Here is a 13,069-nt window from a genome sequence, read left to right on the forward strand (position 1 = left end):
CTAGTCCAAGAATCACTAACCTGAGTTCCACGGACCACCCAACAGGTCCACAGATATAACCCAAGGCTCCATAAACTGGGATGGTAAAAATAATTACATGATAATTTTCACTCAACTCTAACTGAAGTATGGCATTTCCTCTAATTATAAATATAAATCACAAACCACAGTGGTATTAACACCACCTATGACTTGGTTTTCAATATAAATTCCAGATATTTTCTTATCACATTAGAATTATTTCAGATATTACAAAATATCACTTGTGTTCATCAATAATTCAAAATTACAGTAGCTATTATGCCACTTAATGTGTTAATAAGATATACACATATTATCATGCCACAGATGTATTTACTATTTTTATATCTTTATTTCAACGTAATAGTTTCCTTTGTAGTTCTGTGTATTTTATTTGATGCATTTAAAAAGTTATTTAGAGCAGGGGTTCCTAGAGGCTTCACCGAACTGCCAAAGGGGTGCATAAGAACCCCCAAACCACTTCTCTTATCCCACAGATAAACATGACCTACAGAAGGAAAGTGGCGTTTAAGGTTCCACCACTGGTTAGAAGCAAATCCAGGCCTGAAGTCTCACAATACCCAAAGTGGGGCTCTCTGTGCTATGCTGAGCTGCTCAGTTATTAAATCAGTAGCGTAAAAACTGGGGCTCCTTATCCCCCAAAGTTTGGCCAATGGATAAGTGAGCCCTGAGATTAAATTACATCAATGTGAAGAAAAAGAGAAGCATGTATCCCCAGGGGGAAAATGGTGAGGGTTTCATAATCCATACATGAGTCCCTCACGGCCTCTCCAAGATTCACACCCCACCCCTTGGGGAATCATGGGTGCCCCACCCCCAACGGAGGGGAATCACTGTGGTGAAAAGCCAGTGTCTCTGGTGTGACTGTGTGTCCCTCTGTATGTTGATGCAGGATGACATTTCCCTTCACCACCCCACAAGCATCCTCCACACCAGCTACAACTGAGTGCTGTACATCAAGCCTGCTGAGTTCTTTCCCACCTCCTAACACAGTTCCCTCTGCCCACGATGGCCCCCTGCCTTCTCTCCCTTGCAAATCCCTTCTCATTCTCTAATACCCAATTACAGGTCATCTTCTTCCTCTATTTTTGCCAGGTAATTACACTTGTCTCAATACTAGACTATGAGCTTTGTGAAGATGGACAGGAGAAGAAACCTGGGAGACAGGAAAGGAGGTCAAGCATCTATGGCACACAAATGAGAGATAATTGTAGTAATGATAACAAGGCTAATGTTTGTTGAGCATTTAATATGCACCAGACACTGTTCTAAGCAATTTAAACAGATCACCTCATTTGATCTTCCAAACAGCTGGTAAGTAAAATTATGATCCTAATTTCACAGATGAGGAAACTGAGGCATAGTGAGATTAAATAAATTGCCCAAGGTCACACAGACAGGAAGTGGTAAAGCCAGGACCAAAACAGAGGCAGATCCAGAAGCTACAAATGCCCGAAACTGCCAACTGCACTGGAAGGCGCTGATCTCAGCCCTTCATTCAATAGGTGAGGAAGTTTCAGGTCACAGAGAGCAGGTGTTATCTTGTCAGTCAGGACCCAAGGTACGATTAGAATTCGGAGCTCATCTGCTGGGAGACTGCCTGATTCTAGCTTTGTTTAGATTTTAGTTTGGAAGAAGAGAGGTCAGGAAGGGAGGGAGGGAGGGCAGGCAGGCAGGAAGGAAAGAAGATCAACAGATCATTTAGTTGATTGGTTGATACATCAAATGATGGGTCAACAGATGGATAGAAAGATTAACAGACAGATAGAAAGAACTGCTCCAGCACAAAGCAGATCTGGCTTACAGTAGATAATCAGTTATTGCTCCTTGAGCCATGAAAAAATGTCAAGACATGCTATTAATACCACCCGAGTGTTCTCTAATTTAATGTAATTTCACAAGATTCTGTTATGTGACAGCCCAGAGGCCCACAGTGAAGGAAAGGCAAGAGGCTTAGAGGGGATGAGCTGCCTTGCCAGGAAACCCTTAGAGGAGCGTTGACTTTATTTTTTCAGTCTCAATTAGCCCTCCTATATTTTGACGGGCATAATGAATATAATGTTCTATGTTAATACAGAGAAACTAGTTTGCTTTGCTTGTGCTTTATGTTAATTTCTTGCTGACATGACCACAACTTCAATTTATCCCACTAAGAAAAAGACGATTTCTTTCCAAATAGCTGCCACTGCGCAAAGTCAACACAGAAGATGTCCAGTCTCCAACACATGAGGTCAGATAAGTTTGCTCCCGACCTAGGCAACTGCGCTGTCACGTGCAAACATCATTCATGGGTTTCCTGGGAAAACAATCCAAACACAGAAAACATCTGCTAAGGGACTCTTTCAATGACTTTAAGGGGAAACACTTGCAGTGAAAATACCATCTATTTTCTGTGGCTGAAACTGCCTTCTACTTTGAAAGTTATTTATGTGCTAGAAACTGGCTAGACGACACATCAATTAAAGTAATTTATCTTTTAAATTCAAAAAAGGAGGATGCAAGCAGACAGACGTTCTGAAGTATGCATGTATCTCCCACCAAATCCACTGCATTGTCATACAGATCGTTAGAGATTTATTGTTGATTTGAGGCAGGTGCTAGGTAGCTGCAGTCTTCAAAAAGATGCACATTTTCCCTCTGTAATCGCAGGTCTAGGACTCACACTCTGTGGTTTTGCGATAACTGCCTAAATAGGGTTGGCCTGTAAGTGCTCTAACATTAACAAGTCCCAAGGATCAATGAAAGTTCAAACCTCCTCACCTCACTAGAAGCCTCAATCCCCAAAGACAATGAAGCAGGGCTCTGACTGACTTACACCCCTGGCTGCATTTTTCCACTTTAAGCAGCAACTCTGGTATGAGAGTTTCCAAGCTTGTCACTAAATACATAATTTTATATTAAAAATACAATACACAAAGAATGTCAAAATGAGCCCAAAACAACGGGGTTTAGAGCTGCTAACCCTCTAGTACCTTGGTGTTAAAGTTTCCACTTTCTCTTGTGGAAAAGAATCCCCCTGAAAAATATCATAAGACATCACTCATATGTGAAATCTAATATAAAAAATGATATAAATGAACTTATTTACAAAACAGAAACAGACTCATAGGTTTCTAAAACAAATTTACGGTTACCAAAGGGGAAACATGGAGGCGGGGGAGGGATAAATTAGTAGCTCAGGATTAACACACACACTCCACTATATATAAGATAGATAACCAACAAGGACCTACTGTATAGCACAGGGAACTACTCAATATTCTATAATAACCAATATGGGAAAAGAATCTGAAAAAGAATGAATATATGTATATGTATAACTGAATCACTATGCTGTACACCTGAAACTAACAATATTATGAATCAACTATACTCCAATAAAATTAATGTAAAAGAAAGAAAAGAAAAGAAAAGAATCTCTCTGTCTAGCTTTAAAATGAGGTAATCCAGTATTTGGCACAGAGTAGATGCTATGTAGGTGTACGCCAATATTGTTAGCATTAGTATTACATAGACGGTCACCTGAAAGAAAACCAGTGGAAGGTGATGGTAAATTAGAAATTGTCATCTAAAATAATAAATTTTATTTTATTGTGATAAAAAAACTATCCTAAGGCAAGCTGAAAAAAAATAAAATGGTCTTCTCCCAAGACTGAATGCTTCTTTTGTAATGCAGTTCAATATTCTTAGACTTTCATCAGACCTTAAAAAAAAAAGCAAATGAAATGACATGTTGAAACTTGCACTGACCCTCTTGCATTTCCAAAGCTCCTGGCTTGCTGTGCTTAATGTTTTTTTCTCTTCGTTTCATACCAACTTTGTAAGCAACAAATAGGACTTTGTTAGCTTGTGCAATGATGCAATTGTAAGTGCACTAGCCTTCCCACCCACAATACAAATCTGATTTCAGAAACAAAAAATTTACTACTAAAGTAGTATGTTATCACAGTACCAAGTTTTTAAGTTCTTTAAATCCTTTGCTTGGATTTGAAACTTTGAAAATGTGGAGGGAAGAGTGAAGAGGAAAGGAAAACAAATTGAATTACGAAGTAGCCGTATAATATTTTTAATCATACTGGGCACATAACCAAAGTCTTAACAAAAGATTATTCTTTGACCCAATAATTCTGCTATTAGGAACTTATCCTAAGAGTGTGCAAAAAACCTTATCTTCAGGAAATAATATTTCTTATAGCCTTGCTCATAAAAAGCAAATTTTTAAAAAAGCAAAAATTGTTGTATAATATTGGGCAACTAGTTAAATAAAACTCATTCATTCATATCAGTAGAGTATGCCATTCAGAATAATGCTTATTTAGAAGTATGTCTACTGACACAGAAAATGTTCATGCTGTATTTTGTTTTGTTTTGTTTTTTTGCGGTACGCGGGCGTCTCACTGTTGTGGCCTCTCCCATTGAGGAGCAACAGGCTCCGGACGCGCAGGCTCAGCGGCCATGGCTCACGGGCCCAGCCGCTCCGCAGCAGGTGGGATCCTCCCAGACCGGGGCATGAACCCGTGTCCCCTGCATCGGCAGGCAGACTCTCAACCACTGCGCCACCAGGGAAGCCCCTTCATGCTGTATTTTTAATTTCAAAATGCAAGTTACAAAAGTGCATGTGTAGTATAACCCTTACCATGTTTACTCTAACCCTTACACATACACACACACCCTACACCTTCTTTGTCCCTCTTCCTGTTCTTAATGTTCTTCACATCACGCACCATCACCAGATACACAGTAACCTGTTGGTTATGGCCTATCTCCCCCAACTAGAACAAAGTAAACCTCAGGAAAAGAGGGGCTTGTTCTGTTCACCTCTGTACCCACAATGCCTCACACTGTGTCAGGCACATGGTAGACAAGTAACAAATAGGACCAAAGAAATAAATATAAGTATATGTGCATATGTGTATAGAAAGAGACAAGATACTGAAAGGTATTCCCAAAATTATTAATAGCAGTTATGGCTGCATAGTAAAAATACACACACTTTTATATTCTTCTTTACACTGATGTATAGTTTCTCACTTTTATAAAAAGAACTTCAAAAAAAAAAAGATACAACCCCTTTTCATATATGCTTGTGTGCATTTGTATGCATGTGTGTGTGTATGGCATGCATGTATATATTTTGACACTTGTATTTGGTTATCTAGTAAGAATATCCTTCATTCCTCAAATTGCCAAAATAGACAATAGAAAAAAATGAAACACTATTTTATTCTCTACTTCAGATGAAATACGGGACAAGTGGTTTAAAAAAAAAACACAATAAATTTATTTTTACTTTTTACCACACACTTTCATTAAACCACATACCAAGCATATAAAATCAGATAGTATAAATCCTTAATCAACCGTTCCTTATTTCATGATAAAAAGTTTTTGTTTTATGAATTACATGTAGTATTTTGCAATTATGGTGGAAAATAACAATTTCACAGGTACCACAATAGGTGTCCTATTGTTTTATTTTACAATGTTAAAACTAGCAATTACTCCACAAGGCAGCAAAACTGGATCACAGTGTTCTCATTGGTGTGAAAGCAGAATTGCCATCAAGAGACACACCTGGTAAATGGATCAAATCAAGAGCATCAGAGGCATTTGGAGAGCATCCTTGAAATAAATTGGACGGCCTTAACATTATAAAGCATCTATTTGGGGGGGCTTAAAAGGTAACATATTTCCTGGGCAACCTTCAATGTTTCTATTTTACTTTCTTATAAGTAATACAAAACTTCATAATTAATAAACTTTTAAGAATCCACTTTTAAGAATCCACAGAGTGTGTAAAAAAAATTGTCAATTACAAAGATGATACTTGTCAACTAACACTACAAAACAAAGTTCATATAAAAAGATGATACATGCAAATACAGGTCTCTATGTGAAGCAGAAGTTTATACTAATGCTGTGCTTCAAAAACAGGATTGGGGATACTTCTCCCTGGGGAAGTGCTGAGGGAGTTTGTGAATTGGTCATAACACCAAAACCCCCTTTGGCCCTCTAGCACTTGAGGCCCCACATAAGTCTGCTCTCAGCCGTTCTTCTCTCATTTGCTTGCTTCTTAAATATTTCCTTTCATTCACTATCCGTAAAGTATCAGGTGAGTATTCTATAAAAGAAGTGTTTTCTTTGCCTTTATTAATCTCACTATGATATTTAACTCTGAAAAAAAAGTATGATTGAATTTTGTAAATAAATTTATCTTTTTTTTTACTCTAGACCAGAGGTTGGCAAAGTACAGCCCGTGGACAAATCTGGCCTGCCATCCATCTGCTTTTATAGAGCCCATGAGCTAAGTTTGGTTTCTACACTTTCGAATGGTTGAAAAAAATCAAAAGGATAATATTTCATGACACATGATAATTATATGAAATCCAACTTTTGGTGTTCATGAATACAGTTTTGTTAGGACACAGCCACCACACCCATTCATTTAGGTATTGTCTGTGGCTATTTTGTGCTACAACACTAAAGAGTCGCAATAAAAAGTGTGGAGCCCATTGTCAAAAATACCTTCTGGCCTTTTTCAGTAAAAGTATGCTGACCTCTATTCTAATCTGTATGATAGCAACACATAACATAGATCGTAGACTCCTATTAGATCACTTTATGTATACTATTTGAAAGAACTGGGTAATTCACATAGGAAAATCTGCATATCATCTGTGTATCATCATCTATCTACTGACCTAGCTTGGTAAAAACTTAGACGAAAAGTCTGGAAGAAAACTCACCAAACTGCTAATGATGGTCACTTCTAATGAAGAGAGAGAGTGGAATTGAATAAAATATTTGTTTTTTACTCACCTATATTGTTTTTTTCTAGCAAGGAGGTACTACTTTTGTGTTAAAAAAAAGGAAAAGAAAGAAACAAATTTCAAGGGGAACTTTTCACATACCAAATACTGACCTTTCAAAACAGGATAAAATTAAACAGTTGAAATGTCAAAAAAAAAAAAAAAAGATTTTCAAGAGTTTCTTAACTGTGTGATCATTTAGAATTTGTACACTCAAAGCAAAGGGCATCTTAACCATGAAAAAAATGTGAAATGTAATCCAGTTACGCCATACTAATTTTTAAAAGTAGAGTAGCTACTTTTAAAGTGCACATATTTTGAAAAGGCAAACATTGTTCAGAAACAAATGATAAAACAGGTAATACAGACTATACATTATTAGAGACTATAGCTTTATTGAGTCACCTATAAAGAAAAAGTACATTTAAATATTTTCAATTTCCATCTTTCTCTCTCCAAACTATCAGCTGAAACTAATTCATTGCATGCCTAATAAAGAAATACTGATTCATAACTCTTGATTAAAATTTTTTTTCCCAAAATATATCATAAGGAAAATGAAAATCATGTAGCCATATGCTCAAGCACACAATATTTTCACTGTTTCTTATTTTTAAATGGACACAAAATCTTCCAGAGACCAGACAGTGCATCCAGACGGGCATGACGCAGTAGAGCCTCACTTGAACCACCACATTTATAATTCAATTCCTGCACATTTATAAACGCTGGCTTTTAAAGTGCAAGCCCAACGGTCCCTTTAACTACACTTAGATGCACAACAATTGACAGCTCATTATGACAAGTGGTCTCAAGAGTAAACTATTACAGTTAATGGTCTGTAAATGCTTTAGTCTCCAAACCTGAGCCAACATTAAAGCAAGCAAAACTGGGCCTTTCCTTAAATGCATCTGGTTTTTAAATGCCTGTATGATATAACATTACTCAAAATTAATCTCCCTATTTCTAATTCCTGAAATACTACACATTTAAATCAAGAGTACACACCTAATTAACCTTATGGGTTTTTTTTTAAAGAAATACACTATAATATGCCAATTTGTAAGTATCTACATCTTGAAGAGGAATAGAAATGATTTTAAAGCAATGGAACAAAACTACCTAACTATCCAATAATAGAATATTCCTGAAATGTTACAGTCCTTCGTGATTTAAAAGTATACAACCATTACAGCTATGTTTAATATAAAATTATGTAGGAAGTAATCACAATGCAATGTTAAGAGAAAACAAATAGGATAAAAATTGTATGTCCAATATAATCCTAATTTTATAAAAAATAGAATAGATGTTATATGGGACATATAACATTAAGTTATAGTGATTTTTTTTTGTGGGTGGTAGAATAATGGTGATCTTCATTTTTATGTTTTCTTGAATTTTTGAATTTATCTACAATAAGCACCATTTTTACAATTAGAAAAAAATTTTTAATAAAAATAATGTTCCTTTGTGCCTATTCCTGTTAGTATACATGAAAAATTACCACTAGAGATTAATCTGGTTAGTCTGCGAATCTGGGAGATTCAAGAATACATTTCATGTTTAATTTTATCTTCAAGGGCAAACACTGGCCCCAAAATTAAACATTTAAATAAGTAACATTTCTAATAGCCCTGGGGAAAACAAAGTGGACAGGAATGCTGCCAGTAATAATTAAAATTGAAAACTGTAATATTTTGTAACTATTCTTGTCAAGTTTTAGACCTAACAGACATAAATTCTGTGTCAGGAATAAACCTTAAATATGATCAACTTAATATAAGTAACTGGAAAAAACTGAAATAATTAGCATCATTACAAACATGGCTTTTCTAAGACTGATGTCCTTTAACCTCATTGGTCAGAGCTGCCTGTTTTGGACACATTTCATTCAAAACTCTGCATTAAAGTGCTGTTTCCACTGGAGACATCTTTGCCTTAAACAGGAAAACAAAACAACTCTCCAGAAAGAATTTCAGAACATTCTAGCAGCAGACTCTGTAACAGTGTGTTCAACACCAGACGACTTGTCCTAGGAAATTATAAACAAACCACTTCCTACACTTCCACCAGATAGTAGCTGCCTGGGCTTTGGAAACAGGCATCATGACTGGCACGATTAAAGCTAAAGGGAAGAGAACCAGCAGGAACCGTTCACGGAAATGATGAGAAACTAGGCCAAAGACCAGGGAGCAGGTGGACGGACACATGACAGCAGCCCAGAGCCCTGTGGAGAAGCCAGAAGCCGGGAGAGAATCTGATAATTGTGGGTGGTGGTTACTAAGCAAAAACAAACAAAAAAACAAACAGCGAAGCGCATTTACGGAGGAAGGGAGGAAATGGATGAACAGGTCCAAGCCAGGGAGTATGGAAGCTGAAGAAGCTTTGCTCACTAGTTAAAAGAATGCCAAGTGCTCAATGGATGCTTCGGAGGGAGCGGGGACAAAAAGGTAGGCTGATGCCATGCTGCCTTCTGGAAACTGACAGGCAGGGTCTCAGATGATGAGTGGATGAATCACCACAAAGAGAAAAGCTTCGAGAACTTTCAGGGAGAGAGAGAGAGAAAGAGAGAGAGGCAGGGGCTGCACAGGTGGGGGGCCCAGGTGTAGGGGGGTGCTCCTTCTGCTTGGGGTTTGGGGGAGGCAGACAAGGCGAGGAGGGGTGGAGGCATCCCCCTCGCAGGAGCCTGGCTCTCAGTGAGGACTTTATTCCCAGGCAATGGGAAACCACGGAAGACGACAGCGGAGAGCTGTGGGATCGGTCCCCAGGAGAAGGATGAGTGAGGTGAGCTTGGGATGAGGGAGGGCAGGAGAATGGGGGAGGGCAGGAGAATGGGGGGAACCAGTAAGGGAGCAAACGACACTCTGCAGGTGAGAAATAACACTGATTCTGAAAATGGAGCCAAGAGGATGGAGGTGAGAGAGATTTGGGAACTGGAATGGGGAGCACCTGGCAATTACTGGCTTTGAGGAGGGATGGAAAGGCAGATGGCAAGTGGATGCTGAGAGAGAGAAAGGAAGAGCTTAGAAAAGGAGCGTGTTAAGGGAGTTCAGATGAAATGGGATCGAAACAAGATGTTCAAAGGGGGTCTTGAATCCCTCCTAAGGCCTCCCTTTTAATCTAAGTTCCGCATTATCAATCGATAACAGAGGCTGCATACAGTAGGCCTGCTCGCTCGCATCCATCGTGCACGTCAGCCTTCACAAAAGGAGAGCATGGAGGGTGTCCTTCTTGGGGCAGTGCCCACAGCTCTGTGGCCGGGGCAAGAATAATTAGCACAGATACCAGCGGCAGACAGCCTTCCAAAGTACATTGCTGAAGGAAAGAGGAGCCGCCAGGTCATGTGTCTGCCCATCTGGCATCACCCCACTCTCAACAGTGTCTGCAAAAACACCCTGGACTTCTTAGAGGTACATCATCTGATCTCCCTAACAGGCTGTCATGTGCTGAAAGATTAAGGAACAGAATTCTTACATTGCCTAAGGCAGCAGCATGGTTTGCGTTTTAAAAGTTGGTTCCGTGGCAAAGAAATCTCCTTTGGAAACATTACAAGAAGAGCTATAAAACTTACTACGGTGAGTAAACACTAGCAGATGGATGCTAGTGAATCTTTATCTTCAACTCATTATGCAGACATTAACCTTGACAAATTAATAAAGGTGAACTAATAAACTTGTGGGCTTATATACTTTAAATAGTTCCAAATCACAGAGAATGTATAGAGATAGATGTTGATGAAAGCATTTAAATAAGCTATTTTTCTTCCTTCTTAAAACTCTACAGTAAAACAGCTACTGAGTGACTAGGTTTGTTATTTTTTTTTTTTCTCTCCTTTTTACTCTGTCAGGGAGACTAAGATAGGATCCAAGCTATTAAACTCTCCGTGATGTACAAGTCATCATCATAATTGGGGGCACACTTTCTTTTGACCTTTACAAAACTTTCATTTCCCAAATGTGACAGATAAGGAGTGCTTTTATAGCACCAATAATGATTTTTTCCTATGGGAACTCGCCAATTATAAGCTGAAAACGAAGGAAAGACCATACTGGATACACATTTAGAATCTCAATGCGCCCAAAATATAGCTGAAATACTTAAAAATCATGCTTAGAGGACAGTTCAGGTAAGTTAAGAATCCAGCCTAGAGAAATACATGTTGAAACAGTGCAAGGGCAAAGACACACTCCCTGAGCACCTTACCATAATGCTAAGTACCCTGAAATGTGTTCAATAAAAAGTGGCAGGATGATCCACAATTACTTCTGCAACTATAAAGTCTGAATCTAAGTTTTTAAATATTAATAGAAGTTAGAGTGTGGAAACGTAATCCATGATACACTTAGCTGTTTCATCCACACACACAACCTACAAGAGCATCAACAGAATCAAGTTCTTACCAACTCACCAGACATCAGACATCTTAAGGACCTTGTCTTATTCACCTCAGGCTCCAGTGCCTAGTATGATGCATAGCGGGTGACACAACTGAAATTGTTTGGGTACCACAATAGTGTTTCAGTAAGGGACATGTGCTTTCCTTTAACAATAAATCACCCTTTATGGAAACTTGATTTTACTTTTAATTTGACTCAGGTTTTCATTACTTACACACACTAAAGTTAAATTCATTCATTCATTCATTCATTCACTTGTTCATCCATTCAGCAAATATTTATTGATTTCTTCCTGTGTGTCAGGCACTGTTCTGCCCTCCACTATTCCACATAGTAGCCACCAGCTACCACATGTGGCCAGTGAGCATTGGAAATGTGGCCAGCCCAGTCTGAGATGTGCTTATGTGTAAATTACATCTTAACCCAAAAAAACAAAAAGAATGTAAAATACCTCATTGATAACTTTTATACTGATTACATGCAGAAATATATTTTAGATATACTGGGTTAAAAAAGTGTTATGAATATTAAATTGACATTTTTCCTTTTGTTTTAATATGCTACTAGAAATTTTGGTATATGATGAGAATCAAGACTTTAGACAAAGCCCTGTTTCCAAGGACCTGATATTCTAGTGGAAGAAATCCATGGTAAACAAAAAAATAACTAATAAGCAATATTATGTAATTTCAGATAATGAAAAATATATGAAGAAAATAGGGCAGAGTAAGAGGAAGGAGAGTGATCAAAAAGGGATATTTTAGACAGGGTGGCCACGGAGGTCTCTGGGGAGGTGACATTTGAGCAGGAAACATGAATGAGAAGAAGAGATAGTCATACAAAGATCCGGGGAGTGTCCATGGCAGGGGGAACAGCAAGTGCAAAGGCCCTGAGGTGGAATGACGTATGAAAGTCTGAACAACAGCACCAAGACTGGTGTGGCTGGGGCACAGCGGCAACAACGGGAGAGGAGGGTAGACAGGAGCAAGGGGCCAGGATACAGAAGTCTGGTGACAAGTTTACACCCACAGAACCATTATATTCCACACGATTCAAGTCAAAAATTCCTTTCAGATTTTTCATGGAACTGGACAAGCTGTTTCTTTAAATTCATTCGATAAGTAAAGGGACCAAGAATAGGCAAGATCTTAACCTACCAAATACCCAGTTACTATGAAACTATAGTGAGGGATGAAATAGAGTGAGGCAAGTGAGGGAGAGCCTAAGGGTAAATGTCCCCATAAATCCTGTGACCTGGGTGCCTTGTGTGCCTCACCCTCTTCTTAGCAATGTGACACTAGCTTTAGGATAGATGAAACAAAACTAACAGAGTGGAACTGAGCAGTCAAAACACGTCCAGACGTGTAAATTTCTAGAATATACAACAGTACTGTATGTGTGCATATATACACACATATATAATTATACATATACACACTATGTATATGTATGTGTGTATATACATGTATGTGTATATGTATAACGTATATTTGTATGTGCATATGTATAACATGTCTGTATGTGTATACACACATCCCATACATACCCACATATGTACATGAGTCAAGAGTATAAAAATATAAATGGAGGGCTTCCCTGGTGGCGCAGTGGTTGAGAGTCCGCCTGCCGATGCAGGGGACATGGGTTCGTGCTCCGGTCCGGGAAGATCCCACATGGCACGGAGCGTCTGGGCCCGTGAGGCATGGCCACGGAGCCTGCGCGTCTGGAGCCTGTGCTCCACAACGGGAGAGGCCACAACAGTGAGAGGCCCGCGTACTGTAAAAATATAAATGGAAAAGAAAAATAGCACCCTAAGGA

The sequence above is a fragment of the Phocoena phocoena genome, chromosome 15 (assembly GCF_963924675.1).
Source record: "Phocoena phocoena chromosome 15, mPhoPho1.1, whole genome shotgun sequence".
NCBI classification, from domain to species: Eukaryota; Metazoa; Chordata; class Mammalia; order Artiodactyla; family Phocoenidae; genus Phocoena; species Phocoena phocoena.